This window comes from Fukomys damarensis, unplaced genomic scaffold, assembly GCF_012274545.1.
Source record: "Fukomys damarensis isolate Sample0158 unplaced genomic scaffold, DMR_v1.0_HiC HiC_scaffold_33, whole genome shotgun sequence".
NCBI lineage: Eukaryota > Metazoa > Chordata > Mammalia > Rodentia > Bathyergidae > Fukomys > Fukomys damarensis.
In genome coordinates, this window is record NW_022900945.1 from 52789656 (window position 1) to 52796414 (window position 6759).

The 6759-nt window shown below is 53.6% G+C and overlaps 1 long non-coding RNA gene across 2 annotated transcripts in view; it reads right to left on the bottom strand.

Moving 5' to 3' along the window:
- The window catches only part of LOC104856906, a 14909-nt gene extending 12944 nt beyond the window's left edge, over positions 1-1965 (bottom strand). For both annotated transcript variants that reach the window (XR_778742.1, XR_778741.1), the window contains exon 1: positions 1849-1965. This is a non-coding gene — a long non-coding RNA (uncharacterized LOC104856906). The remainder of the gene's footprint in view (positions 1-1848) is intronic.
- Between the last annotated feature and the right edge of the window lie 4794 nt (positions 1966-6759).

The window sequence follows — 6759 nt, forward strand, 5'->3', positions numbered from 1 at the left end:
CCGCCAATGGGGGTGGAGCTCCGGCGGGGAGTAACAGGTTGGTGGGCGGGGGAAAGGAACGAGAACCGAGGAACGGAGGGGAGGGCCCGGAGCCGCGCGTGCAGCGCGACCCCAGCCCGGAGTGTAAGCCCGGAGCGCCGATCCCAGTAAGGGTGAGTGGACCGGGCTGGGGGCAAGGGCATCTGAGGGGTAGGAAGGCCCGCAGGTGCACCCCAGGGGGACAGCAGTGAGGCAACCAGAGCTACCGCCCTTCAGGGCACAGGTGCCGAGTTGAAGAGGGGAGGAGGGGAGATCAGGGGCGGCCGGCAGGACTGGTGAGGAGCCGGTCCCTGCTGTGAGGTGCCCGGCCAGGTGGCAGCGGAGGTGTCAGGCGGGGGGCAGCAGAGGCTGAGGCTCTTCCCGGGGCGTGGTAGCGTCTCAGGGCCGGGATACCTCTGGAGGTCAGACGCCAGCCCTGGGAGCAGAATTGCTCTTAGAGACTGGGCTGGTGGGGGAAGGAGTTATTGCCAGTTGGGCGAAGGCAACTGCTGCCTGGGCTTCGGAGGCAGAAGAGGGAGCCCTCCGCAGGTGCTGTTTTCCCGAGGCTCCCGCCCCTGGCTGCCAGCGGAACTGGCCGCTGACACCTCCCTCCTGGCTCGGAGACGGCTCCGAGGTGGGGTCTCTTTCTCCATCCATCCGCTCTTTTGCAGGGGAAGGCGGCTGCTAGTGGAGATACTGAAGGGCCGAGCCCGAGGGCACCCTCCTCTCGGCTAGGCGGGAAACTGGTGTCTCTTCCTTTGCATTCTTGCAGGGAGAATCTTTTTTTCCTTCTTCCTCTTGAAAGAGAGTGGGTGTGCTGGCCAAGAGAGGGTTATAAGGAAGCGTAGATCCGGGAGCTACAAAATGTCTTGAAATACCATGAGACCTCTTTCATGTCAACCCTTCCCCCAAGCCCGGGTACTTTCTTCTTAGGGTCTAGATGGGGGCCACAGGGTGAGGTTTGGGAACGAAACCAACGAGCCCTCATTATTCCCTGAGACTCGCCGGGCGCCCGGACTCCTGAGCCGTGATGGCCGGCAGGCTGCCCTGGGCACTAGTGGAGCAGGAAATCAGCAGTACTCCCTGGGAGACCGGACCCGGGAATAACACCTCCAAGTCCCCAGGCCAGACGAGCGGTGCACCCTGGGCTCAGAGTTCCTGAGGTGGATTTCCTTGCCTTAGGCAGCTGTGGAACCCTAGCCAGGTTAGCTTGGCCCCTTTGACGCCCCGCCTGAGGAAAGTTGTCCTAATTGAGAAGTAATTAACAACCGCTATGATTGTAGCCAAGCTGCCTACACGTGCCCTGCGGGTTCACCCTGGATATTTGGGTGCAGGGGTCTGGCGATGGGGACTTGCTAATTTGACAGGATTCTGGCCTCCTAGGGTCCTGCTGTTCCCAGGCTGGCCTGCGTGCCTTTGCCCTTGTGGGAGGGGAGGGAGGTGGGGCTGCATCACTTATTGCCCGGGAGGTGGCCAAGGTAATTGTGGGATCCGGAATGCGACTTTGAGTACTTGAGAGGGAGTGGTGGAGGGAAACAAAGTTTTCCTGTCACGCGCTGGCCTGTCACCAGGCTCTTGGTGCCTGTGCTCCTCTTGCCTCTTCCCTCTCCACCTTCTGCCCCCTTTCAGAGCCTTGGTGTGGCATCCAAGGTGGACCGAACCGCAGCTCCTGGTCGTGCCCCTCTGCCTCCTCTGGTGTGGAATTTCTCTGGTCTGCTGTCCTCTTCCTGGCCTTCCCCTTTCCCCTGCCTCAAACCAGTCAAGCCAGTTTGCAGGGGCCCTGCTCTTCATTGTTTTACCCCCCCCCCCCACTGGCCGAGCAGCTCTAACCTGGCTCTCGGGTTTCGGCTTTTTCTGTAGACCTAGCCCGGAGTCCACATGGAGGGGGGGGGGGTTCTGTTTGGAACTCTTTTTGGCCGTCCTGGAGACTGCACCCAGGGCCTTTGCACGGAGCTACATCCCCATTCCATTTTAGAATGTTTATTTTGAGACAAAGTCTCGATAAGTTTCTTAAGCTGGGCTGGAACTTGGCATCCTCTTGCCTCAGCCTCCCTCCCAGAGTGCTGGGATCACAAGCATGTGCCACCATACCGGCTGGCACCCTTCCTATCTGTAGAATTTTATGAGAAAAAGGGAACATAGTGATCGAGGTCACTGAGCTGTCCTCTTCTATTTTGACCATTTGCTTTCCTTATTATCACCAAGAGCGTTCTAATCTGTATTTCTCTAGGTCTCCCATTTTCTAAGTGTGCCGGTTGTTTAGAATCCTGCAACTCCCCTTCCTCCGCACCCGAAACCGCCCCACCCCCGCTCCGACCCAGTCCAGGGACTCTGTCACTCCCAGTTGGAAGCCAGATGTGAATGGGTGGGCCCGAGGTGGTAGATGGGGCAGGGCAGGCTAATGAGTAACTCGGGAGAAGCGGCAGTCAGTCCGGAGCAGGTGTGGAGTGCCCTCCTCCGCTTCGAAGGCAGACAGGTCTTGCTTTCTTCCCTCGGCTGTTGGTGAGAGGAGCCGGGATCTGGCCTCTGGTGAGGGTGCAGGTCTGGGACCCATCACTGTTTACCTGGCTGGGCCTTACTCAAGGCCTTGGAGCTGCCCTGCCTCCTGGCCCCGCCCAGCTGTCCTCTGTAACCCAAGGCGGGTAGGTTTCGGGTTTTCCGTGGTGAATCATTTAGAGCCCTGCTTTCGGACCCACCCCAGAGGTCTCTCAACCCTCCTGGCCCCTTGGCCCTGGACTGAAGGTGATGGAGGCTGGAGAGGCCTGGGGCAGTGCTCCCAGTGCAGCCTCCCACAGCTTGGCCCAAGGGACTCTGTGTCTCCCTGACCTGGATCTGGAAGATCTGGAGATGTTCTGACGGGGGAGAGCTGCCCCGTGAATAAATCATGAGCCTTCGGAGAGCGGGCAGTCTAGGCACATCTGGCTCCGAGATCATGATGCCGATGCGTGGGGCAGGGGGTACAGACCGGGAAGTCCTGATACTGGGGCAAAAAAGAAGCGGCTGGGAGGGTCCGCGGGATTCATCTTCCTCTCCCCGTGCACAGGTCTGCTGGTGAGAATGGACGCGGTCTTCAGCACACGTACTCACATCTCCGTGGGCCGGGCACTGGGGTCAGCTTGTCACCATGGTCTTTGTCCTTTTGAGTGTGCTCTAGAGGGGAGGGGGACAGGAAACAAATAATCCGAATAATGTATAAACAGAGGTGACCCTGCAGAAGGCTCACTGGAGTGCATCTACGTGTGCTGGAGTGCTTCTCTGAGGAAGTGCAGGAGGAGGCTGGAAATTCCCCTGGAAAGGAGTAGGGTGTGTGAACAGTGACACTGGGTATCCCATTTATGGTGGGGCTTCTACATTCAGTATCTTGTCATTTCTCCATATTTGTTAAAGTGGAATTTAAATATGACAGAAGTGCACACATTTTAAGAATATAACTTGATTTCTTATTTTTATTCTTTTGAGACAGGGCCTCGCTATTAGTTCGGGTTGGGCTTGAACTCACTGTGTAGCCCAGGTTGGCTTCCAACTCCAGGTGATCTTCCTGCCTTAGCCTCCCACGTGCTGGAGTTCTAGGCATGTTTTCTTTTGTAGCTGTACTGGGAATCAAATCAATGGCTGCTCTACCACTGAGCTATATCCCTAGCGCTTTTTATTTTTTGAGGCAGGCTTGCCAGGCTGATGTCTAATTTGTGATCCTTGGGCCTCAACTTTCTGAATAGCTAAATAGCCACATAACTGGGTGCCACTGCACTCAGTTTATTGATGACATTTTAGGTTGTGTACACTGTGTAATTATTTAATTCTCACAGATAATTATCTCATGAGGTATCATCATACCCATTTTATTAATGAGGCTGAGTATGAGAAAAATTATGATTTGCTCAAGGTTATATACACAAGGTGAAGAGCAGGTCTAGGATTTTCCAGCCAGATCCTTACTGTAGTCCAGGGCTTTCCTAGCAAGCAGGTGATTATTTTGAAGACCTGCTTTACCTTTTTACCTTCACAAGCTTTTAAAAATTCTGTGTACGGAGCTGGGTATGGTGGCACATGCCTGTAATGGCAGCACCCTGGAGGCTGAAACAGGAAGACTGAAGTTCCAGCCCAGTTTGGGCAATTTATCAATTTAACAAGACCCTGTCACAAAATAAGAAAGAGCAGGGCTGGGGATTTAGCTCAGTGGTGCCACTGCCTCCCTCACAAGCGCAACGTCCTGAGTTCTGATCCCTGGTACCAAAAAATAAATAAAAAAGGACAGGGAATGTAGCTCAATGTGAAGGCCCTGGGTTTAATCTCCAATACAAAAAAAGGGGGGCCCCACAGATTTAGCTCAGTGGTGCACCACCTACCTCGCAAGTGCAAGGTCCTGAGTTCGATCCCCAGTACCAAAACAAAACAAATCTGTGATGAAAGTTTATTTGGGCTCTCCTGGGGAGGGTGTATTGCTTTCACAATTTTCTTGGTTCCAATCTCAGGGCCCCAAATATGCAGAACCATTCCCAATAAAGGGTCCCTCGTCCCTGTTCCTTTCCCTAGAGAGGACTGGCCGGGAATGCTAAGAATGCTCTTCTTTCTGGGTGTGGGGAGGAGGCTGAGGCAGGAGGATCAAGGACCACCTAGAGGTGACCAACCTGAATCTACATAGCAAGATTCTGTTTCTCTCTCCTTTTTTTTTTTTTTTTTTTAACTTTTTATTTTTACTGGTGTGTGTGTGCAGTGCATAATGATTGTATTCCTTGTGGGAAGTCGGTACGTGTACATAGCACATCTTAACTCTTTTTTCATTCCTCTCCCTTCTCTTTTTCTCCCTCTTCTTGGTTCCCTTCCCTTTTTTCTTTTTTGCTAAATAAATTGTGTTTTATTTTATCCCATTATCCCCAAGCCCCTTCCCCTCCCTATGTACAAAAGCTTTGTTTCTATTTTTCCTTCTATTTTCACTTTTTTTCTTGTTTTTTTTGAGACAGGGTCTCACTATGTAGTTGAGACTGACCTGGAACTCACTATGTAGCCCAGGCTGGTCTCGAACTCACAGCGGTCCTCCCGCCTCAGCCTCCTGAGTGCTGGGATTACAGGCCTGTGCTACCATGCCCGGCTTCACTTTTTTTCTTGTCCCTTCCTTTCTCCCTCCCTCCTCTCCTCCCTTGTTACCCTTCCCACTTGAACCCTTGTTTCCCGTATCCCAACATCCGCTGTACATCTCTGTCCTTGTTTCCACATTCAGTTTCTCACACCAGAGAAACAATGCGGTATTTAAATATGTGTGTCTGATTTACTTCACTTAAGAAGACTGTGTCTCAAAAAACCAAAAAGAAAGAAAAGAAAAAGAAAGGACGCCCTTCCTAAGAGGCTGTTTCCCCACCGGCCTTTCTTACCTGAAGCCTGCCCCTGGCACCCCTTCCCTCGTCTCGTCTCACCCTGGCCTCCAGGCTTCCTAGCCCTCTGCGATCTCTCAGGAGAGGCCTTGCCAAGTTTCCTTGGCCCAGAACTCCGTGCGGAGGTTGTGTTGGGTCTGTTTGTTTTTCTGTCTGGCACATTACAGGCTCCACTGGCAGAAGGGGAGGGGAAGCTGGATTTTGTTATTTGCTTGGAACAGAACCTCTGCCCTGAGTTCCTGGAGCCAGCGCACACCTGAAACACATTCCATTTGCTGACTCCGAGGTTGGGCAGTGTGGGCCAGGGAGCTGGCCTGTGGACGGCCTTGGCCCCGGGTCAGAACCCGTCCTGGCGCCCCTTGGCTGGCACACGTCAAGCCTTGCTGAGTGAGAGCTGTTTGCTTTGTTTGTGTGATGTGGAGATGGCATCCAGGTCTCCCACTTGCTATGCAACAGCCTGTCCTGAACTACATCTCCAGCCCCAGGTCGAAGCGTCCCAAGTTCACAGGGGACAGGAAGATACACAGTAGAAAACCCATTTCCCTTTACTTTCCCGGAGAATAGACTCCCCGCCCAACTCTGCATCTAACCCGGCTGCTGTTTGTGTGTGTGTGTCTAGAAATGGGGTGGTGGGATGCCAGTGTTGAGGTCCTCTGTATTTTAAAGGTGCCCTGGAAGGAGGCCCTGTTCTCTGGAGAATAGGCAGGACTAGGGGTTTGCGTCTCCTGCACACGGAAGGAAGCACACAGTGGACATGTGTACAGGGTGTGTGAGTGTGTCAAGCACGATTATTAAATTCCTTCCCAAAGCAAAGCTCCCCAGGGTCCTGTCAGAGTAAATGGAGTCTTTTAGGTCAGTGGGTTTCAAAGTGTGTTAGCCCTGGACCAGCAGGGAGAACTGGTTAGAAATGTAAACTCTCAGGTCCTACCCCAAATTTCCTAAATCAGGGGGTCTGCTCCCATATCCTGTGTTCCTGCTGCTCAGATAAAGTGCGGGAAAGGGGGCGCAGGAACAGTTAAATCGGGACGTAAGAAGAATTAAGATGTGTTACGCACGGGTACAAGCGCCATGTGATGAATGTGACCATTGTGAACTGCAGACACGTGCTAAGCGTGCTAATGTCAAAACTTTTAAATATCACAAAAATAGTTAAAGCGGGGAAAATAGTATGGGTACCACTGTTGGGTGTAGAGGAACTGAGGCTGGGCGGGCGGAGGCTTCTGGGCCTCTGCCTGAGCTTTCTCCGCTGAGATGGTCCTCTCCGTCCCCTAGGCCCCGGCTGCCCATGGAGCCGGCGTCCACCATGGCCGAGCCCCGCGGCCCCGTGGACCACGGAGTGCAGATTCGCTTCATCACCGAGGCCGAGGGCGGC